At 42.9% G+C, this 24915-nt stretch overlaps 1 protein-coding gene across 1 annotated transcript in view; it reads right to left on the bottom strand.

Moving 5' to 3' along the window:
* The window catches only part of neo1a (neogenin 1a), a 148851-nt gene that overhangs the window by 96422 nt on the left and 27514 nt on the right, over positions 1–24915 (bottom strand). The window lies entirely within an intron of this gene.

Here is a 24915-nt window from a genome sequence, read left to right on the forward strand (position 1 = left end):
AACCCGCTCAAACTAAATGTGCTGCTGGGCCGAGTAGAAGGACCCTCCAGGACTGCAAGTCTACCTCACACACTCAATGAAATGTTTCTGCAGCGAAAAACATCGTTTTCTCCCTTCCATCTTTTCAGCCACCGTGCCTCAGTCAATCCCAGAAACTCCAAGAGGCTTTTCATTACAGGAACCACAAACCCTGCTGGGGATGGACGAGAGGAACTGACAAATTTAACCCAGTCTAGCCTTTCTGGCAAGTTAATATCACGTCTTGCTTTGGTATAAGTAGAGAGTGCAGCAAAAGAGTAAACTCTCTGGAACACCAACAAGGCCATTTCTTTTCCTCGAGCATAAATGGTGACATCCTGGTGCCATGGATCGTGCCAAAGTCAAAGTCATAGTGCAATAGCTATGCATTTGTCCTCATCCATTATTCAAGGGTTGCCACCCAAAGAGTCACACACAGTGGTATTGTTTAGATAAATAACACCAATTATGAGTTCTGCAGGGAAAGAGGAAGGCTAGAAAAATAATTAAGAGGGTATGAAGGTATTTTAATAATGCATTGAAGGGGTGAAATAAGTGGCTGAATGTTAAATGCAGTTTAAAATGTGCCTGGAAATGGCAAGTCTCCAGGGGAGAGCAGAAAGAGACAGCAAAGAAGAGAGTAGGTGGAGGGAAGAAGAGAGATGCAATGTCAATGGTTTAGCTATTTAACTACGAGGAGGTAATTTCTCTACCTTGCGGCGCCAAGTCCCTCGTGTGAGATCCAAAGAGAGAAGTAATGTAATGCGTGGTTTATTACCATGGCAATACGGCTGCTTGTCCTCCGTTCACTTCGGTCTCTTGAAAGAACAAACAATTACGGCAAAATGGCTGGACGGAATAGATAAATCTTATCTTCACTTTAAGCCATCAAATGTAGGAAAACAACCATCCCTAGCTATGCTTTGTCATCATCTCTACATCCAATTTGTAATGGATAAGGCACAGCACTGTCACAATGTAAAGAGTTGGACTGTGGCCACTTTGGCTGAAGCATCAGAGTCAGACTGATAAGCAAGCTCTTACTTATTTCCCCTAATAGCGTCTAGAAAACCACTATTACCCAAGTGAAACCGGAAACAGGCAATTTCCAAATCAGGTTTTGCTGCGAGTTATGTGCAGCTACAGACTTTGTGCATAATGTTAGGATACATATCTGTGGATGCAACAGCAGCAAAGTTGCTTATACAGACAGTATTTCATTTTAAAACCGCTCCAGGCAAGAGTAGATGTGATATTTAAGTTAATAAAGAGGAGTTCATAGAACATATGCTCCTGAGCTAGCACAACATTTCCACCTGTAACTCTTAGCAGTAGAAGAGTGCTTTTTAAATCAGACTCAGGTAAGCAGCTGATTTCAGGAAATCGATACACTCAGAGATGGTGTACATATTGGACAGAATGTGTCAACACCGGCAAATGTGATTCTCTGACAGTGTACATGACAGATGGAGAGAGACCAGAGTGAAGTAGCAGTGGGGGGAATTTTTCACTCCTGCAGACCAGAGGCACCACGGCATGCTTAATCATCTGTGCTTTACGCTGCTGGAGCACTGGGCGTGTGGGTTGGGCAGAGCTTCCAGCCCCCAGCCTCCATCCTGGCTTCTTTCCAGTCCGAGAACCATCTTCAGCCTTTCTCTGTCTTAGGAATAAACTGAATGGGCTGGAAGGTCCTGCTGTATCCGATCAGAGCCAACATAGCAGCCTTTAGCAGCTTTTTATCCCTGTCGCAGGAGCAGTAGGGGAGGGCTTAGCTTCGGCTCCACTGTCGAACAAAATGGCGAACCATCTGCTTTCTGTTGCCGAAATAACATCCGCTGTCAGCAGAGCAGGGCAGGGCAAGGGGAAGACTGAATGATTGGGCTGAAGATGGGGATAGGCCAGGGGGGGGACGCTGGCTGGCTCAGGGGCTGGTTTGTTCTTAGCCACACAGAGACATCTTTTTCACAAGTCTGTACTAAATATTTAAACCATTTCCCTCCAAGAGTCTATCAATAAAACCCCTAGCAGTCAATCTGCAGACAGATCAACACTCGCACCAAAAACAAGTCAACAAAACATAGATGCCAACGATCTGAGCCAAATTTCTAACAGGGAAGGTGGGACTGAGGCCCCATTGATGTGGGTTTTTTTTACCCTTTTTGGCCAATATTATAAGTCAAATAAAGCTTCATATTCTGCTAACAGCTACAAGAGTATACAGTGAATCTTTTACATTCTGTGCTCCAGAACACAATTCACATTTTTTTTCATGACACCATGCACTGTTAGACCTGTATTGGCCAATAGTACATGCTGAAGTATACTGAGCTCTAATGCAGACTTAACAAATAATTTGACGAAAAAAGCAACATCAACTTCTCACTTCAAGCTTTAATAACAACCCAAATGGTTGACAGCGCTCTTTTGGCGCTTCCGTTTCCTTGTAGTCAGTACAGAGAGAAGAAATCCCGAGAAAAGCTTTCAACGTTGAAACATAAGCTTCTACTTTGAGGTCAAAGCCAAAGAAAAGTTTTCTTGAGGCAACTAACAAGGCTGTGAGTTGCAGGCTTGGGAGAAAAAATTCTAATGAACACCTACAGAAAACAAGCAGCAGTCTCTCTTGATGTATTTTGAAAAACTACAGAACTGAGCGAACGTTGGCGTGCATCATTAAAGAGTAGGGAGACATTCTAACCAAATGTTGGTTAAAAAATATTTTATAAAATGAGATGAGTTTATTTTGACTACGATAGGTAATCCTTTTTGTCTTTGTTTTTAAGCAGGTGTACATAACTGACTTTTTATTACTACAAAATACTGCTGAGTTAAATTAATTCTCCCTTAGATATGTCTTATAGTTGAAAGGAGAACATACATTTTTATGTCAGCATTTATTAGTTCTGCAGGCTTTTAACAACACAGCTGCAGAGCTAAAGAAGGAAGGGGGTGTCAAAAAGCACATTACAGTGTGGGAAGTCTAATCTATCCGGGCCAGCAGTGTGGGAGCCCCCGTTTGTCTTTGAAAAATAGGAGCCACCGTGCCAGGCGACCAGTGAGAACGAGGGAGAGGAGAGAGAGAGAGAGAGAGAGAGAGAGAGAGAGAGAGAGAGAGAGAGAGAGAGAGAGGCTAGAAAATGAGGTTGTCTGGTTGATAAGTATGGGCTGTTACCTCTGTTTCAAATCCACTTTGCTCAGCAGTCATAAAAGGTTCGGGAGCCCAGCTTAAGGTGCTGCCCTGATATGCTGCCTTGCTCTCTCCTTTGCTTTTAGATGAGAGCGGCAGAACGGAGACATGGTAGTGCTGTTTTTCAGATGTTGAGCCAGTGTTGAAAGCATCGACTTTACAGGGCTTATGTCAAGGTGAGGTATGTGTGAACTTAGGTAATGTCTCCAAAAAAGCATTGGCCAGACAGTTCTAAGGTTGTTTTTTTTTAAGGTTTGAAACAACTATGATGTGATATACTGAGTGTCCTGTAAAACCTGGGCATAACTCAGTTGTGCAATACTGTATTTATTTATTCTAGTTCATGACAACCCCTGGTTTTCAATTCCTGCAGTGGATTCTACAACGTTGGCCAAAGGCCATAAAGCATCATTCGAGTGCACCACAAGTTGTCTTGTATTTTGACAGTCAGTCAGTTTACGGCATCATCGTACACAGAGCACTTCAGAAGAAACTCCAATAGGCCTGGAGCCGTGTGAGTACAGGCCAACTGGGGACTGGGAAGGTGGAACAACTGTGCTTCAACACAGCACGGAGCTCCTGGATCAAGTCTTAACGCCCTAAAATCTACCTGCAATGAAACTATAAAGATGGTATTGGTGAGTGGACATGTCCATCAAGCAGCATGAAATTATGGAAACTCTGATATACATGCCTCTTAGGTAAGGTAAAACAAGAGACTGGGGTTGGGTGAAAAAGGAACTTGGTGTGGTGCTGACCTAAAAATGGAGTGAATAGTCAAAGCTTGGTATTGAAAAGGCAAATCTGGTCCAGCTGAGAATATTCTGATGCAGGCACAGCCCTAGTTAATACCCCAGAAAAGGCAGCACAGAGGAGTTGGTGGGGGTCTGCTCTCTACACAAAGACCCCCTGTTCTGTCCTTTTTTACCCTTGGCTCAGCAGGACACCTCCTCCCTCATTGACCCAGCTTCTGAGAGCAGCCATATTGACTTCTCTCTTTATTGAGCCACTCTTGAGACAGCGCAGACCACCACTCCTAAAACCAGTCCCACTTTCAACAACACAGGCCGTTCTGTGGTTTGGACTTGGGAACAAGGACATCCTGGAGAGTTGATATTTCCTCTTTATTATAGTGGTGGAATCTCATTTTCACACTGTGATCTCGGTGATTTTCTTTTTAATTATCTGTCACTGGATCTCTGAGCTTGAAAGACTTTTGGAAAGAAACGAATAGTAGTGACAGCTGTGAAGACTGAGCACCTCGTACTTGAAACTGCCGTCTCTCTGTTATTTACATCCCTCCACTGTTTGTCCTTCAACCCCCAGTGTCACGGTTACATTAATGACACTAACGGATATGGTTATCGCTGCCTCCCTCCCACACATTCTATTTCATCTCTTTACCTCTGTGTTCTCCGAGTCTTTGTCTGCAGACTCATTCATCCTCACATCTCTGCACACTCCCGTCTTAAAGCCATCTGTCACCAAGGAACACCTCGGGGAAGTAATGATCTGGAGAGCAACTGCGCAGAGACTAGATGCTGTAATAGAGCAGGCGGAAGGGCTAACTGTATTTGAGGTTCGTTCCTATTTCAGGATAAGATGTCCCTTTTTAATCAAAGGAGCAGTACAGAGGTCCTCTTCAGGATTCTATTACAGGACTGGTTGCAAATCTTTCATTTTGTTAGAATTGATATCACTGACAGAAATAAAGATTTGAGTGAAGACCTCTGTTTCATCTCCAGGTAATAGAAAATAAAGGAGAAGAGGGCACATTCATTAGCACAGATTGGTCTCTTTCAATGCGTTGAAAAGCCTTTATCTCTTGATATTAGTCTTGAGAACTGCTGGTGTTCACAAATCTGTGTGAAGACAGAGGGATAACTTTAGCTGCAGTGCCTGAGTTGCATGAGTCAGATCAGATGATGCCTTTCAATGCCAAGCTTTAACGATTTGTTCCAGTTATTGCAGAAGCACAAAATAATACTTTTTAAATCAGCACCCAAGGGCCACATTTAACCCTTTAAGAAGCATGAGTCAGGCATGAACACACTTCCATTGAAAGACAACTTCCTTTTGCTTGGTTGAAGTCACATTAAGGTGGTTAATTATCATATCATTTAACTGAGCGAAGGATTGTGCATGCTAATGTTAGCCACATGGCTCCTCTTGCCAAAACTGATTTATTCTGTCATTTACTCAATCTAATAACCTGATCGGTTTAATTTGGGGAATTGGAGACCCCTGTTGATAATACAGCTCAGCTCTTTCACCATAAAACATACAACCAAACATTCATTGACCATTTCTCTGTGTGCTGGAGAGTAACAGATTAATCCTGCTCCAAGTGAAGATCTTCCACACCATGGAAACAGTCCTTTGTGAATTGTACATCCTACCAGACTGCTGCTGCTCAGCTCTGAGTAAGGTGATGCACTTAAAGGTAAGTGTTCAACAGGGGAAACTGCTAAGTTATTCAGGACTTCAAAAAAAGGTCATCCAAATCATCCCCTGATCACTGAGGGAGCTGGCTCAATAAAAACATAAAGGGCAAACCAAAGTGAAAGAGTAACAATGAAAAAACTGAGATACAGAAGAGGCTGGGTGACAGAAATATGTCTCTCTTCTCACTTTTTGTTCAAACTGTAACAGGGCTTGAGGTGAATTTGAGTCACTCTCGAATTCTTTTGAGAGAGGAGCCAGGAACAACGGCTGCCTCAGGATGGGAGCTATGATCAGGGAAACCACTACCCACAGATTCTGATAGTCTCAGCGTTCTCCACAGGTCTTGATGATATGAGGGGTTGAGGCCAAACCAGAAAAGGCACGGACAAAATGACTGGGGCACCTCGAGCACACTGGCTGTCCTGTGCTGGCTCAAACTCAACTGGCAGATTAAAAGAGGAAAGGATCCAATTTTTTTTTTTTTTTTTTTAAACTCGTAGCTCTCTGTCATCCTGTCTGCTCGCTGCCATCGTAAAACTCTGGAGGCCTGGAGAAAACATGTCAGGGTCACAGGTTGGGCTGAGTCCCTGCAACAGCATTAGCTTTGGTTTCACTGAATACTGCCAGAAGATGTCATTCACACACAAATGCCAGTCTCTCTTTAATCAGATGAAGATAGATCCTACTCAAATGATTCGCTAGTTAATAGGATTAGCAGAAGCTTTGAGTGCAAGAGTCTGGCAAAATATCAAAATCAAACAGGCGTGTCCAATGTGCAGCAATGCAAACTGCAGGGTTTGTATTATCATGATTGTTATGTCATTAAACTGGCACTCTTTACTCACTGTCACATGCAATTGTATAAAAGTAATTAATGTGTAGCTAATCCCACGTTCACAACAACACACTGACCCTTTTTTCTGTGTTGCAATCAAGAAAATCCTGCTCAAATTAACAAACCATCTGCTTTGTAATGTGATTTGTTGGTTTTTTTCCCCAGATTTTAATGAACTAAAAAGGTGAAACAAAAATGGATCACTATGCACTGTAAAAAAAACAACAACACACAGTTAAAGTACTCATTACACCAGGCTTCACTCAGCTGAACTTCTGAAGACCCCAGAGTGCCCTCTAAAATGTAGACAAATCTGATGTTGATGTCTTAAAATGGCCCCTCTGGAAAGCAGGGAAATAGCCCTCCGGTGCTTCGTGATCATGCTTTGCACTCATTACTGTGGCATTAATTTTTCATCACCATTAAACACCAACAACATTTGGAAGCCATGTTTCTTAAATATGAATATTTGTATTCCCCTGTAACTGATGTGTAAGGAAGCTGGAAATATTCATCGCCGAAGTGTGATCATCAGATTAGAAAAAAAGGATTTTGCAAACAAAAACTGGCACCTAGCGACTGAGCTAAGCTAGGCCACCTAGCTATCTACTTACAGTGAGAAAACAGCTAAAGTGTTTTTTTTAGGTTTGCCGTAAGATGTAAACCATCACTTGTAGGCTACATATAAAAAAACAAAATATGAAAAATGCAAGTTTTATAAATGCATACCAAAAGGAAAACATCCATTGAAGAATGCAAACAAAAGCTCCCAACAGACAAGTGTTTCCAAGGGGGAGACAGAGAAGCGGGAAGGATTAGGTCGACGGGGAAACCTCTCTCACTTTTCCCTGGTTGAGATAATTAACCAGCACTGATTGAGGCTCAAATTCCCCCTCCTATCAGCCTCCCCACGGGGCCCACATTGAAGGATTGACCTGCTGAGAAGACAGCAACACATTTGAGCATCCTGTGTGAGCTGGTTTTGAGATGGCTGCGTCGGTGCAGCATGTGAGAACGCCAAAAACACAGCTTCACTGTGAATAATTGGAAAGCAAAATAGCTGGAAACAGCATGTTTCTTTGCCTAAATGGATTCCAACCGAGCCGTCAGACTAAAGGTTAAAACCATCACTTAATGTCAGTGTTTCAGAATTGGGGTAACCTTTACAGGTGGTTGGAGAAAACCCACTTAAATTCTCACTCCTGACACTCAGGTGCTATTATTTGCAGTTTTTTTTTTTTGGTTTTTTTTTTGTCGTAAAGTGCTTTTTAAGTTGAACTCTGAGGTGCTGAAACAAACTATATGCACAAAAAACCCTAAAAGATATTCTAGAAAATAATGAATCCAACATTTGTGACAAAATAAGACGCTAAAAAATCTAGCCTGACTCTTCATTAAGAAAGGAGGGACAACAAACTGACTAAACATGAAAGTATTTCTCAAATAAACAAAAGACGGCAGAATAACCCTCCTAACGTTCTCAGTGATTTTATATTTTAGATATTGAATTAGCCATTCAAATTAAAAAAGACAAATACATGGGAAAAGACAAATGATCCACGGTAACCGCAGCAGTGCTTGGTTAGCCCTAGCATACCAAAATAAGTTATCTGATTCTGTCATAAAACCAGCGAGCGGCGGGCAAACATGGCCAGGAAGCAGTGGATATACTGGCCAGATTGAGCCCAGTTCCTCGTTTCCCCATGCGCAACAGCAGATGAGATAGTCATCTGAGAGAGGAAAGCACATTCATCTTGCGACCCAGCAGCTCCACCCCTTCCCCGCTAACCCTGATACTAAAGAAAATCATCATGTGGCTGTAACGAGATATCCTATAGATTTTTAAATGAAACACAATATTGCCCTTGTTTCTTTTCTTTTTTTCTGCCATCACATTCACTCCCATAAACACATACACACAACACAGAGGAAAGAAAATCAATATCATCCAGAATGCTTCGCAAAGTCAAACACCCGGCAATTTATCAGCATTGGATTTCAAAGTCTGGCTCTTTGCCTATTTTTTCTTTGACTGCTGTCATTTTGTCATTTTTATGTTGTTGTTGTTTGTTTTTTATCACACTGAGAAAAGAAAGGTTGGATGCGGTACAATTTTCCCCACAGGATTGTATCAGTTAAATGCAGCATTTGGTATGAAAAGCAAGGGATGAAAGGGTAGTGAACAAGTCTAGCAGAGGTCACATGAAGCCATTTAGCTGATCACAGGCTCTGGCTCGGGCTCCCTTTAAGCGGTCAAGTGTGGTCAATCTGCCTCTGATAAGCTCACTGCCAATTACCAACCCCAGACACAAAAACATTTCAAACTATCGCAATTTCTCCCCTTGTTAAGATAAGGATCTGCATGCAAATTCAGCTAATTACAACAAGAAAGCAGAGTCAAAGTCACCGGCTTTCAAATTTGCAGACTATTACACTGGTCGATTATCGTCATAAAAACATAAATGACATAATTAGTTGACTCTGATTGAAAACATACTCCCAAAGTCTTGACATGTGTGCTCCCTCAATCACAAAGGGCAAACCACGAAGTTGCTTTCTCTGCCTTAAACCGTATGCACAACATTCAACTGTTCCTATAGGCAGTGTATGTGTACAGGACTCTGCATCCTTTGGTCTATTTTGTTCTATTCAGAGTGAGTTGTTTGTGGCTTCAAAGTGGTTTGCGAGGAGGTGCTGTTAGCGGGCTGCTGATAAAAGAGCAGCCAGTCGCTGCATGTTCACAGCGATTTGGAGGAAACCATTTAACACTGGAGCACAGGAGACATCAAAGCCTTTGAGCTAACACTGGGAGGGAGACTCAATTACTATTTTACTTGAACCGGATGTTACTGCTCCACAAAAAAAAAAAAAAAACCAGAAAGCCTTAAAATAACTGCACACAAAGTATCCTGGGTAACTTGAAGAAGCAGGGGCTCGGGAGGGAACCCAATCTGAAAACAGTGCAGTAATAATGGAGGAGTCAAGTGTGGTTACAGAGGTTAAGTGTTTGCACCAGGGGCATAGTTAGATTTCAAAATGAAGAGGTTGTGTGAGGCATAAAGGGAGGTCTCTTAGATGTTATTACTGTAGTGTACAAGACTGTCAAACTCCCTTTGAAGTCATGAAAGCATCTTTTTTTTTTTTGGTGGGTGAAAGAAGCCTTTTTTTTTTTGGGTAACAAGAGTGCAAATGCATCACCTCCACTCTACTTGCCTGCACACATAGACCAATTCCCTAGTCTGTGTGCACAGATATTACACCTGCAAGCTGAATTCCTTTGAACATCACACAACGCATCAAGAGACCAAAGCTTGGGTTAACCAGATAGCAAAGCAGTCTAAGGCCAGGCTCACACTACACTACACTATACTACACTACAGGGACTTTTAAAAAAAAATGGTTTACAAGAAACACAAAAGTAGATAACTTCACAAATGGTCCATAAAAACTCAAATTTCAGAACATCAGAAATAAAACAAAACAATTTGAATACAACAAATGAAATAACTTTCCATCAATCTTGTATGATCTCTGGGAAGCAGACAGAAACAAAACAGAGAGTAACTACAACTCCTGTCAGCAATCTTTGCTGTGAGGATTTAAGAGTGACAGTGGAGAGACGGTTAATAAAGGCAGTCGACTGTCCAATCAAATGTCAACAGTTGTATGCTAGCTGCAGCTCAAACCCAGAGCTAAAAGACATTAAGTCCAAAAGTTATCCTGAAGAAGCTTCAAAGAAACTATTTTCTGTGCATATTTCCTGCTAATTTAACACACAGAAAGGCTGCTTCGCATCTAATAAAGTGAGGAGGAAAAACACTCGCAGCTTAACAAGGCATGAAGGGACCTAACCATGAAACAAATACGTATTAATATTCATGATCAGTACAGAAACAAACGTAAGAAACATTTCAACCCAAATCCACATGTCATGTAAGTCTGGCAGGAGAAGACAAAGTACATAAATAGTGCCGAGTAAGATTATAAACTGCACAGTTAGCCTTAATCGAAGTTCAGAGCAGAATTATTTCAAGAAGTTATTATTCGTGCTGATGCTGTCTACTCATCCCATCCTTGTTTTTTTCTCTCTCCAACTCCTTTGGGAATGACTGCAGTCTTGTTTAGCAGGTCTCACTTTTCCTGAATCATTTTCTACAGCTCTTCTTTCTCTGTTCACCCATTACACTTCTTTGTTCTTTTTCACCGAATGTTAGGCTCGTGTCGGTCTCTGCGGGTGTAACTTCAACGGAAGAGCTTGGAGCACGTTGTGGCGTCGGTGGCAGGAGAGGAAGGTGAAGTACAGCATCAATACGAACCGCTAACAAACAATGCATCAACCAACACCCTCAAAAAAAACAGACCTAATGTGACCACTTTTACACTGCAGCATGAGAGAGATTTTCTTTACATTTCCGTCCCAACAGAGGCTGAACACTCATTACGGAGTGAGCTTATCTCTGCTCTCAGTGCTGTCGGCTCGGACAGCAGGAGCTGGCCAGCCTGTCGCGGATGCGAACACGGATCATATTGCAGGTGAGGAAGAGGCGCAGTGATGTGGCAACCAGACAGAGTAATGGGTTTTTTTGTCGTGCAGTCAAGAGATGAGTGAAAAAATCCAGCAGGATGCAGCAAGGTGAATGTCACTCAGTGCATTTGTGAGAGTGTCTCAAAAGAGACGGAGATGGGAGGGGGAGGTGGGGGTGTCGTCTCATTTGCTTACAAAGAGAATTTTGGCTGTTTGGCCTCAATCAATTTAGCTCGGATGAGGACTGAATGAAAAAAAATAAAATAGCTGCACGTCCCAGCAGGCACAAAGGATGGAGAGACTCAATCAGTGCAGGTATCATTTCTCACTACCCAATCATTTCTCAAACAAGATCACCGTATGCAATATGTACAGTGTGTTGTTCTTTAAGCCCACCCTAGTATACTAAATGTTTTTGAGGGCTTGATAAAAAGCTAAAACCTGCAGCCGCTGGATTAGGAAGAAGCCTTTGGAGAATTTTCATGATGATGATGTTTATTGTGGAAATCACCAGTCATTTGAGATACACCCAATAACACCTGGTTGTAAAAGTGTTCAATAATAGCCTGATTATTTAGCTGACACAAACATTGAACGCTTGTCCTTTATGCTCGGGGGGGAAAAAAGGCAGGACGATCTACCTGTGGTTTGCATTTACATTTTTATTGGTTTCTTTTACTGAAGTTGATAAATTCATGATCTTAATTGTCAAACTGTATTTTCTAGTAACGTGAAACACTGCAAGATGGCAGCATTAAAAATTCATGTTTCAGGGCACCGGATAGCCAAGCGCTAGCGGTTATGTTGTGTGTCCCATGTACAAAGGTTTGAATCCTACCTCGGCCCTTTACTCTACGCCATCCACGCGTCCTGAAAGATTACAGATTATTCTGATCAAACACAATCAATCAGGTCAATCAAGATCCTGGTCACCAGTCATTGCCAAAGAAACGGATGTGTTTTTGAACACTTCTGATTGAAGGCAACAGAAACACATGACTCGTTTCCTTGACGGTGGCTCATTTGTCTGCCGCAATTATACGGTTTTTATCAGGATCAATTTGGCACTCCTCAGCTGACAAAACAGTGCTATCTGTGCAACTGCTGGTGCGTCTCAGTGTCATCCAGTTAGATAGATGAATCCCGTTTCCTGTACAAAGACAGATTGTATCTTAGCTCCATTGTGTGGTGCGATCGTGTGCATGTGTGTCTGTCTGTGTGTGGACAACCCCGCCACAAAGCAAGAGCTTTAGCCCATCAAAGGAGATCCCCCCCCCCCCGCCCCCCTCACCCTCCCACCTTTCTGTCTGTACCCATCCGTCCCTCTCACAATAAAAACACAGGAAGCAGCGACCATGAGCACTTGACACCGTCTTGTCCTGTGGCAGATTTGATCAGAACGAAGCTGAAATTCCCTCTCATGCGTCAGCCAAGGTGTGTAAACAGTCAGCTGCTGAGCATGACCAGCTCGTGTGCTGAGTGTTTACAGTATATCATACACAGACGTAATCTTCCAGAGCAATCTGGTCCAACCCCTCCCCCCTCTTTCTTCTTCTCGCCATCACTTCAGAAGAAAACGTGCGTGGCCAACAAGGCTTGAGTGAAGTTTCGTCACTATTGGCTCAAATGTGGCAGTCAAATCTGCTTACTGGCCCACAAGATAAGCTCTCATCTCACTCTCATCATTGAGGCCAGTATCAAAGAAGCATCAATAAAAGATGAGGGGATTATGTGTTTAATATGCTACATATAGCTTATGTGGTGTAACGGACATAAATAATTCACTGTGGAGGTGTTACACAGGGGTGTGTGTGTATTGCTGAAGCTACACTTCTCAGTCGCGTAAAGGCTCACTTGACAGCCTCCCTGTGAATGAAAACTTCCCACATCAGCAGTGAAATCTTCATCGAGAACAGTCTTTGATGTTATGATGAAAGGTGTGGATTGGACTTAAGGTACTGACCCACTCGGCGCTCCAAAACAACAACAACCTTCATTATTTCTCGGCAATTACTTCGCCACGATAGATATATGCATAATCAGATTTGTGTGCGTGTCTGCACAAGTATCCAGGAGAGCGGCAAAGCAAGCAGTTGAGTAAATAAGTGTCTGAGTGGCAGCGACTGATGAGCAGTAAAGATTTGTGTGCAGTGCTGTCTTCCCCCTTGAGAGTTTCATTCACACCCCCCAACCACCATCCCACCCAAACACCAAGGCGAGAGCTGCAACCAGAGGGGCACTCTGGCCCTGAACTCATCTAATCTTTAACATAAGAATAAGGCCCTGAGCGCACGCGTGTGCATGCGTGTGTGTTCCCATGCAGTACCCCATGAATGCATAAATATACAAGTAGCTGCTATCCCCAGTTGGTTTTATTTGTGTTTGAGTATATGCTGGGCTGACAGAGGTTAAACAGCGAACACATCTGCAGGGACATTCTTGTTTCAGTCATGCAGATTAGCAAAAATAAACTGAAACTATATTTAAAAAGATACTAATTGCACCTATAAGAAGGTCAAATCTCGGGTGAAGTTCACGCGTGGTTGACGAAACCATTCAGACTATGCAGCAACAGCAAACACAGAGAGTCATTTTACACCCGGGCTGTAGTCACTTCCAGCCTAATCTTTTCTGATCAAACAATTTACCGTCCTCGCTGGCTGGGAGAAGCCTTGCTGCAACTACATGAGACGCTAAGCTCCAGGAAAGCTAAAATACTATTAGTCACCACAAATACTTTTCATATTTAATAGCCTCCCGAAACCAGAGTGCTTCTCGCTGGGTTTCCTTGTCCGCTCCATCACATCTGAGTGTTTGGTTTAATTATTAATACTGCCCTAGCAGACTGCAGGTTAGCCAAAAGGCAGGGCTGTACTATGAAGTGTGCTGAGGCCACTTCAGTCCTTGTTTACATGCATGTGGGGATTGTGATTTAGTGTTCACCTGCTAACTGCCCCCAGTAATGTCAGCTGTGCTGACATGCTTGCTATGGATTTACTAGAATACCCAAAGCATTTAATATACATACGTGTGCTGTATATAAACACAAATACAGTGTAAATACACACAAGACGTGCACCCAAGTGGATTGAAAATTCATGGCTGTGGCTTGCAAAGGTTCTGTGATTAAACCAAGCACTGCAGGAGAGCTGGGTGTGTGCATGCAGAGACCAGCTGTGGTGCAGCGATACGAGGAGCAGTCTGCCCGTTGGAATTAGCTCAGAACACAGAGCACGATTATCTTCACAGGCAGGTAACAGCTTCTCTCTGCACTGCTGGGTTAGGCTACTCAGACACAAGTAAACAAAAAGAAAATGTAGATGCAAGTGGTTTAAATGGGAATCAAGAGCCACTAAGGTGCTGATGCGTCCATGTAACCCTATATGGTCGTCATGCTTTCATTGCTACACAGGAATGAGCCTTTAATTAAGTTGTATCTAAAATGTCCATATTTACATGTTGGCCATTTTTGACCAGTTTGAATCGTGTTTTTAAAGTTTGCACATGGAATGAGCAGCAGTAATTTCATCCTGCACTTCTGAACAAATCAGTAACTAATGACAATAAACTTCAAATACATAACATAACAAAGTAAATCATTATAATTTATGAGTTTCCGACAATTATGTCGAAACATTTGATTTCAGCGTGAAAAACTTTTCGAGGCAACACTGTCGATAATTAGAAACACTCCTTTAATATTCTATAGTACGATAATCTTTCAACTTTAAATACCTGTTGTCTTATTTTTTTTTCTAATGAGTCATTAAACTTGGCGTTCACTTGCAGTACGGCTAGGCGTCCTTCATTTTCACTCTGTTGCCCTTTACATCGTTTGCGTGTATTTTGGTATTTTTATTTGATTTTTCAAACACTGAACAACAGCAATCCTGGCAACCTGTCAAAAAGGGAAATGTTAAGCCACGATAATATGGTGAATTCTTCAAAGACTGTCATGCCAATCTCCAGCAGGCTGACAACTATCCCAGCTCTAAGTTAAGAACGATGGTTCTACTGTCAGAAACAAGAACTGGATGTGTTTAACCCTGGGGCGATGATACAGGCTACAAAAGAACAACAGGCTGACACATTTTTTGGAAGCACTTCATTGAGTTGTTGCAAAAGTTATTTGTTGCTTTCACTTTACAATGAGAGCTCAGTGCTGCACACAGAGAAAAAAAAAGCGCAGTCTCAGGGGCAGAGGGAAAAGGAATATCAATGGCTTCATTTGACTTCTGACAAGGCTCTGGGTTGACTCCAACTTTGCCTTTGATTGGCTGCAGTGATTGGGGGGAGGGGGGGCACCTTTGTTCATGCGCTTGGGCTCTGGCACTTGAGAGAAAAGTGAAACTATCAGAGGAATTTGGCAAAGCAGTGTGTGTTGGGTGGAAAGGTTGTAAGATGGTGGGGGCACGGGACTACTTTTATCCACATCCATTTGGTTTCCTGTCATGAGCACAGACAGCACAAAGGGCTAAAAGAAGAGTTGCTCTGACGGGGGATTATGGTAATGGGTACCTTAGCAAAACAGAGCAAAGCTAGCTGTCATTGCTGTTACCTTTCACAGAGCTCGATTATTAACGCGTACAAAATTCTAAGCCAGCTGAAAAATTAAAAATAACAATATTCCCAAACATCACCTGTGGACTTGTTTTCGGTTTCTCGTTCTCTTTATACGCCTGAGAGCATGCCACCTTTCCCGTCATATGAACCTGTTTGTACATGACTCTAAGACTGGGATAATTAGGTCTGACGCTCGATCTATTTTAAGGACTAGCCAAAGCGCTGGCAACTGTGCACCATCACTGCCTAATACTGTACATGAAAGGCCTGAATGAATGATGAATCCATCCATTAGAAGACGCCTGGACTCTGTTTTCTCTCTCCTTCCTTTTACGTTGGAGGGGAGGGAGGAGGAGGAGGAGCGGCTGTCGTGTTGAAAGGCAGGGGTGATAATTGGTCCTGGCTCTTTTGATGTGCAGACAACGCCGTAATCCTTCCTAATCATATTAAAGGGACCCTGCTTGGCCGGCGAGGGCCATCCAGCTACAGCCAAGATATAGGTAATACTTCTTGGCATCAATTTGAACATGTTGTAAGACGCAACAAGCTGTCCTTCTAATTGGCTGTGATTAAGAAAATTGCCCTTGCTCTTTGTTACATTATAATATCTCTACTGTTGTAAAGCAGTCATAGCTGATTCACGCTGTTAACCTCCTCACACTTATCTTTGATTTCACCAAGAAAAGATAATCAAAGGAAGGACGTCAATGCGAAAAGGCGAAAGGCTTGATGAAAAGGTTCACAGAGTTCTTGGAAGAGTACAGCTTGTCATGTCAGCAGGAGGACAAAGGACTGAGACCAGAGAATGAGGCAGTCTGGGACCATGTGTCCACAGCCCGGGGGCCCGGCCAATGATCTCACTGTCCTGTGAGGCCAATATGGCATTTCCTGCCCGTACCCTGGAGCGAGTCACCGGGCACACCAGAGGATCTGTTGCAGGCATATGGCTGCAGTATTCTGTTTAGCATGCTGGGGGATTTTCCTATTGAATTTTTCACAGCAGCAAATCTTTCATATTACTTGTTTGTCCCAATTTCTAAAAAGCAAATTACCACTTGCAATTATGTTTCATCAGCTCACTAAGGGGAGAAAAACATCTAACTGGCTTTACACAACCACTGTAGTTAGTAGACATGTCATGTAAATGAATTAGCAACACCTGGAAGGGATTTAGACATCAAACACTGCCTTATCAGCAAAAACTCAAATAATACATGAGCTATAGACGCTGAGGCTGTTTTTTTAATACAACAGTACATAACAAGTCAGACACATTGGAAGCACTCGTATGACCCTATAACAGTAAAGCATGCAAACACACACAGGCACTGCTCGATAGTATATTCTTCTGGATGGATATTATTGTTCCAGACCACAAACATTACATGTTGCTGTCGAACACAACCAACAAGAAAAACTTCTACTACTTCTTCTCTCTGTTTTTTATTCTTGGATAAGCACAGACGGACACAAACACAGACTTCATGTCTTGATGTTTCTTTTGTTCCAGCATTACGATCCTCCAGCAAACATTTACACTGCCAGTGCAATGAATGTGTGTTAGAGTCTGGAGTATACAGGCGAAGAGATCTCTCTCTCTCTCTCTCTCTGATCCTGCACAGGCTAGCATGTTGTCAGCAGTGTGTTGTTAATGTTCAAGTGTTTGGTGCGTGATTGAGCACCTGGCCTCCAATCAGCATCTCAATGGGGCTGCTATAAATAACTTTTTTTCCAAGGGATAAAAAAAAGAAAAAAAAAAAAAAAGGAAAACATAATATTATTACTGGAAGACATCACTGTACGGCTCGAGGACCTATGCTGTATGAAAACTAGCAGTAACTATTTTATTTTCCTCACACACTGTACCATATATTATAGGGGACAACTTCATAAATACATGCGTTAGTAACCACCTCATTTCTACAATAAATCTTCATTAAAATGTTGATTTACACGTATAAGAGGCAGCAATGTATCAGACAGCCAGATGTCATTTTACTTATTGTCATGTAATACTCTTCCAGTAAAGGAAGATTCATCTATCACACAAAACAACGCTTGCCTTTTTTCCCACTGGAGAATTTTTTGTTCAATTACAGAAAAAAGATTCAACTAATTGTGACTATCAGAATTTGTAATTTGATTCTTGTAATTATCAGATTTAAAACAATTTGCATACAACACTATAATAACACATAGATTAGCTTTTAATTCGTCAGTCTCTTTTGAATCATCTACTGCAGCCACTTTGTCCTGAGCCCCAACGTAATCTTCCAATCGCACAGGCCGTGTGTGTAAATGTGTGTGCGTGCGTGCGTGCGTGTGTGCAGAACAGACATAGAGGAGGACGTGGAGGGGGAGTGGTGCGCTGGCATTGTTGTAAGAATCAAATAGCGTTGCCATGGCGACCCTCTGGCAGCAGCAGCCTCTTTGCAGTAACCAGAGAGTAAAGACCCCCAGGGACCCCATCACCCTCCCTCCCTCCCCTCGCCCCTCTCGCCTCCGGCACGTTTGTGGAGGGGTCCCAGGGATCCAACTGGGGGTGTTTGGCACTGTTGAGGGAGGGGGGGTGGGGGGGTGGGTCCTTTGAACAGACGTCCACAAATAACCAATAGACCCTCTGTCCGTTTGAGAACCGTCATTGTATCGAAAAACGAGTTTCAATTTTCATCTTTTGAGTTTGCTTTCAAACATCAGCGTCCAACACAATGAGCCAAAACTGTTGATAGACATGGGGAGAGCTGGAGCTGGAGGACAGAGAGGGACGAGGGGGTGGAGAGGGAGGAGCCTGTTTGAGTGCAAAATAACTAGCTGTATGTGCGCGTCTGTGCTTGTGCACTCACACACAATCAGTCACTCTCACATCAGCCCCCTCCTCTGCCTAACACAGGTGGGTATTGTCTGCAGCGCGGGGCGCTCATGGCAGCCAGCCAGCTCGGCTCAGTCACCAGGCCAGTCCTGCTTCGGTCGACTGGCTGTGCAGGTCCACCATGGCACACTAAACACTCAGTCCAAATGCAGCTTTTAACCGTTTCCTATCCATCAGGGCTGGACTGGAATATCTGTCCTCTAATTTGGAATTAGTGATATATGTATGTGATGTGGATGCCAAAACTGAACCGTATTACCATGTGTGAAATGCAAAACACAACGGAGCCCAAGCCTGCTTCGTCTGAAATGATAACACATCTCCAAGTACTATTAAAATGTGGAAATTGCTCCATGTGGCTTTCCTACAAGTGCTGATATTCAACACAGTCCTTTCAGACAAGAGCTCAGACTGCTTACCTGGACAGACCATCATGCCCCTAAAGGACTCCTGTCAGATCTTTTGATTCAACAAGCCGCATGAAGACAATAACATCTTAAAAAAAGCTACTTCAATACTCTTTTCCCCCCCCCCCCCCCATGTGCAGATGTCATGTCAGTTGAAAATGTGGCGAGACTAACAGTCAGCACAAAGGATGTACGCCGACATGAAAAGAAGCTTGACGAAACAGGTCACTTGTTAAACTGTTTGAAGAAAACAGCTTTAATACTTGCAAGAAACTGCAACGATGATTTAAAAAGAAAAAAAAAAAGTAAAACTACTATAATGTTTTGGCTTAACCTTTTTTAGTGGAATTGTATTTTTGATCTTAGATTGACTGTGCATATGTGTCCATGACAAAAACTACAAGGGTCTACACAACATGTAATAAGTTAAGATGTGCAGTAAGCGATGGTGGTCTTCTTTATGTGGTTTCAGACTGTCAGTGAGGACAAACAGACACTTGTGTGAAGCTTTCCATGCTAACAAGCAAGTAAAAAAAAAAGGTGTTTAACTGCTAGCCTGCTACAGTCAAATATATTCATTAATTAACACAGTCACAGTTCAAGATGTAACTTTTGCAGATGTAAGCTGCACCTTCAGCTGCTGGTATGTTTGTGTGAAAGCTTGTATTTATTCATGTGGTGCAAAATGTTCAGACTGGAGGAAAGTTTAGCTTATTGTGATTCTGAAAAAAGAAACATCCTATGTAAAATCAAACATGAGTCTTTGATTAAATAGATATGTTCTGCTAGCTAGCACATGGCATCTATATGTTAAATGTCATATAGTGTTAACAAAGGGCGCACAGAAGTTTTTCCAATGTATAATTGACTCCAAACTTCAATTAGATTTGTGCAAATAGACTAAAATAAAAGAAATGAGTCAGGGAATCAAGGCACGACAAATGGGTGTTAAAGGATCTTAGCACTGATTTATGACTGAACCCAAAGACCTGCGAGCTGTAGCTCAGGAGCCTCAGGGTTTTTGAACACGGAGGTTATTGATGGTGGCATTGATTAGCTGTCAAATTTAAACGTAAAAGGCAGTCAGACCATAATTTCCGATCAATTAACAGGGCTCACTGTCAGTCTATAATGTGTAACGGTATGTGGTCAACATGGCAATGATATAAACTGCGTCATGAGTTCAGGACGCTTCAGGCTGAAGACATTAGTGCAGAGAAGTAGGGACAGAAAAAAAGAAACAGCTCTGGTGACATTTATCAGTGTTTGATTTTTTACGAAGAGCTTCCAACTTTAAAGCAAATAACTTTGACTATGTTTTGTGTATTAGGCACCAACAACAGTCCCTGGAGGCAAAGTTTGAAGTAGTGGGAGTGGGAGGAGCGGTTCGCGAGTAGGAGTGAAATAAGAAGATGGAAACAGCACTTTTTCTTCGCACAACTCTTCCAAAAAAAGAAGAAGGGGGGAAAAAACTGCAGGGCATTTGGAGAGGGTTTTTTTTATTTTTTTTCTCAGCTTTAATTACAGGCCTCTTGTCAGACAGATCTCTCTCCAAGAGCTATAAATTGGAGGGAGGTGGTTGGAATACAGACTGAGCAACTCTTTCCCAGTCTCCAAGACTCTTTCCAGTTCCCTTCACAAACATGCGACGGGGACAAAGTATACAGCAGATAGCCATGTCTGAAGAACATTTGTCTTGTTCAGACGGCAGTGCGAGCAAGAAAGACGCAACATGACAAAGACTCAAACGCATATGTTGGTCCAGCAACTGGCTCAGTTTACCAAATGTCCTTTTGTAGTCTCATCAACACAACTGCAAACATTAGTTGTTACATTTATTGCATCACGGTTTACCTTTTAGTAGCCATAAAAACATTGGCAAATTTGAAGCGTAGAAACTTTAAAACTCTGAAAATGTATAACCTTCGACAGAAAATGATAAATGCAGGAAAGGGAATAGATTTAAGAAGGTAATATGGATCTAATTTAGATTCTCTCTGTGGAACAACACAAACACTGTTGACATTCGCTTTGATACGGCAGATCAAGACAAATGTCCACACTCCTTGGAACTATTTCCCCTGCGGGACCCTCTGTGCTCCTCTCTCCCTTCAAATAAGGCCACAAAATGAATAACAAATAGGAGAACGGGGCAATCTTATGTTTCCACAATTTATGGAGGGAGACTGAAGTGTCTGTTAAATCTTTCATTAGCCCAGACATCCCTGTGTATAGTTTAATAATGTCTTATGTGAAGGGTGTGTGGTGACATGTTGTGTGCATAAATGTGACTGATAACAGGGTCAATCTGAAAAGGCAGCTTTAATGGGAACAAAGAACACATTTCATATGAGCTAAGACAAGCTAGATGTGTTCTAGTTAGACTGACCCAAGATCACATGGGGTGCTGTTTCTATTATCAAGAGTTCACATTCAGTGGCCTCGGATTTATTTGGTATCTATCATCATTTGTCCATTTACATTTTGTTACAGGAAAACTGAAAACAAAGCTGTAGGTGATTTTAATTCTAATTTGGATCAGTCCGAACCTATTGTTCTTCAGGTGTCAGCGTAAACTCTTTGTGATCAGAGATTCAAATCTGCAGCACTTTTAATCAGATCTTGTCATAATGCTGTCAAGATGTCACAAGAAACTTTGGATATTTTATGCAAAAACCATGGCACATATCCCCTGCGCTGGTAGGGGGCATTTTGGAGTCCATCACAAGATTATGGCAGACACAGCGTGCCACAGTGCATCCCCCTGAACGCACCGTCTGCCTCTACAGTGGGTCCCAAAGCACCAAGCTGCCAGCCTGTTTCCACGCATGCATGATGATGGGTGACACTGAGAGCCAAAGGCTCTGTCGCACCATTACAGCCATTGTCTGAGAGATTGGAAGAAGTTAACTTGTGAGCACACACTTGAATGTCAACTGTGTACAAAAACAGAGTTGTCAACAAGTCAACACTTTGCTGAAATGTCGGCGCAATCATTTTTATCTCGTCTGTGACTGTAGAGGTTCGGGAGAGAAATAGTCAAACTCAATTTAAAATGTAATACTGCGGATTTATTTTCCCGACTAGTCCCTAAACATATGTGACAACACAGGTTGTTTGTTCAAACCCTCACATACATCCCTAATGGCTCAAAGCGTGTATTTTATTTTTTATTTAAAGAATTTATTTTCACCCCATTTCCCAATTTTTGAATTTCAGACTAGAAAAGTTCGAAATCAATCTTCTGAAATTGTAAAAAGAACTTTCGAAGAAAATCACACTTTTTTTCCTTCTCCAAGTGTCTAAAATCCAGCTTGAATGAGACTGTTACATGACATGCAAATGGTGTCAGTACTCGAACTCCATGTGTAAATAATCTGTACTTAACCAACCCGTTACATTCATGCTTGACATTGTGTGGTTCTATGGTGGGGGGTCTTTTTCATGACTTGCAGCTCTCATATCCTCTCCTCCACTTTTTCAAGTGGGGAAGCCAGCAAGGAAAAAGCCAATATCCTACTTAGAACAAGCTGTGAGCCTGCAGCGACTGTGTTACAAGTGAAGAAGGTGACAAGCCTTCTACTGGCTCCGTACATTGGCTGCCAAGGCTTTCATGGCTTTTCCTGCCTCTTTGTACCCCAAGCGATATCCTCAATACGACCATGGAGGCTATCCCAGTGTAATGTTGTAAGGTGTGGAGAGCACCCAGTACCACCATGCATCCCCCACTTTACCACTGATAGACCAGTGTAATATCCCATTTTGGCATGAAACCTTTGACACGTCTTGGTGTTCCCTACCGTGAAATCTGTTTGTCTGCTGGCTTTACCAGTGAAGAATGCCCCCCCCCCCCCCCCCCCCCCCCCCCCCCCGTACCAGCACATGTGTCACATCCCTTCCCCCTACATCCTCTCCTGTGGCTCAGAGTCCCCAATTCCCCATGCATGATCATTTGCATCTTATTACCCGCTGTAAAACAAACAGTGAGTATGGTGGCAGTGCGTACAGTGTCTAGTTTTTGGGTCCAGAAGCGTCACGTCAGAGAGCAAATTGCAAATATTGGTGTGTGTGTGTACACAGGCAACTCTACCCGTGTCAATGAGGGTTAAAGCACCTGCTGCGCCATTGATTACATTTTCCAACGGTAGCTCAGCAGGGAGTAATCAGCGAGGTGGAGGATGGGCACGCTGCTCGTCTTTCTTTGCTTTAGCGAAGACCCATCTCATTCTCAATATCAGTCTCTTACTCGGGTGTGTTCTTTGTCTTTCCACAGCCTGAACACTCTCTTTGAAAAGTGTCTGTCCGACTGAAAGGCAGCATTATGCATACAAACACAGACATGCAGGCACTGAGACATGAAAAAGACGTGTGCTGAATTTTGAACACTGGCAGACACAGACATGTCGAGAGCATGCAATAGTTTAGGCAGGAAGAGATAGTGGCTCTGAAATGCTGGAGCACATGTTCAACGGCTTTACATCCTTGACCGTACTCCCAACAAGGTCACCTTATGAGACACTCCCAGGGAACTCCCAGGCCAGTCTCCCGCCAACACAATGTCCAATTATAAAACCAGTGTTGGAAATTGTCCAGAGGGTTAAAGACAAGAATATCGGGCTTGAAAGCAGAGTGAAACATGGCCGCCTGTAGAAGAATACCATGTGTGTAATATCCAGTTTTACCAAAGTGAGTTGGTTAATGCCTGGCAGGCATTATTTCTTGTGAATGCCATGAGGGAGGCGTCCTGGCATAGGCGTGCTGCCTGCCGGTTACACGCCAGACAATGAGAGAAGGCAGAATGGCGTGTGGGGAAGATAATCCACCATTCGCACAAATAACGCCACCCCTCTGGCTTCCGGGGCCTTCCTTTTGTTGACAGGGGCCATGGTGTCGCTCAATATTCGACCTGACAAGCACAGCAAATCACCGCGACCGAGCCGAGTGTCAAGAGGAAGTGGGTTTGTTTGCTTATTGAGCGGGAGCAAGCATGGTGGGAGGGAATGTGAGCAAAGGAATGAGAAGGGGAATTGAAAGGGAGAAAAGAATGGGAGGTGGATACTGGAGAGTAAATGCTACAAGCAAAGAAAGTCATATACAAACGTACCAAAAACTCGGAAAAAAAGGGCATTACAGAGAGTTCAGGAAATGTTTGCTCTGAAAGATATAGGGTCGTTTGAAATCCAGACAAACATGAGGTGGTAAGATCTCCACTGAGCAGGTGACGATGATCCTTCGGAGTCCTGGCAACACCCGGGGAGAAGCCTGAGACGCTGTTTTTACAAGCTCTGTGCACGAGTGGGCTTATATATGTGCTTAAGAACAGGGACCATTGATTTCTTTGTGACTGTGTGGTCAGGAGATATACGTTCCATTTCCTGAGATGTGAAAACCACAATCTCTACAGATAGTCTCCAACAGTCACATGAAGAAACTACAGGATGGAGGAGTCTGTGAGCAGTCTGCTCGGTGGAGTTTCTTTGTCTCTGCCCGTCACACTGCTGTCTACTCGAGTCCCTGAAGCGAGGAGAAGGAGGATGCAATACCCAATGGGACCTTACTACACTCAGCAGAAAGGCTAATCACTGTACAAGTGTCAAGACACCCAAATGCCTCTGATAGAGCAGTAATGGCTGCCACCATCACGATCATAATCCTTTCGTGCTAACAATTATTTTTGATGGAGTCGAGGCATGAAGAGGAGACCAAAATCAATAAGAGCAGAGTGACGTCAGCACAGATCTGCTGGCTGGATTCTGCATCCTGCTGCCGCTGCTCTTAACTGTCTGACTGTTATGGCAGCCCCTTACACAGTCAATTAACCAGATTCATTAACCAGGCGATATGTCTCGTTCAGAATCAATTTGGGCCTCATTTCTCTGTGCCAGTTTCAAGCCAAATAAAACCAGCCCATAAAAAAGGGCTGACGCTAATCACACATAAATAAATGGCATGAATTAGGTGGACATTTCATGGTCTGTGTCAAACCATTTATTTTCTCATTTCCTCGCAATTATTGAGTTTTGTTTTTTTTTAGCCTGCTAGTTAAGTACATGGAAGAAAGCTGTAGTT

This window comes from Symphodus melops (genome assembly GCF_947650265.1).
Source record: "Symphodus melops genome assembly, chromosome: 3".
Taxonomy (NCBI): Eukaryota; Metazoa; Chordata; class Actinopteri; order Labriformes; family Labridae; genus Symphodus; species Symphodus melops.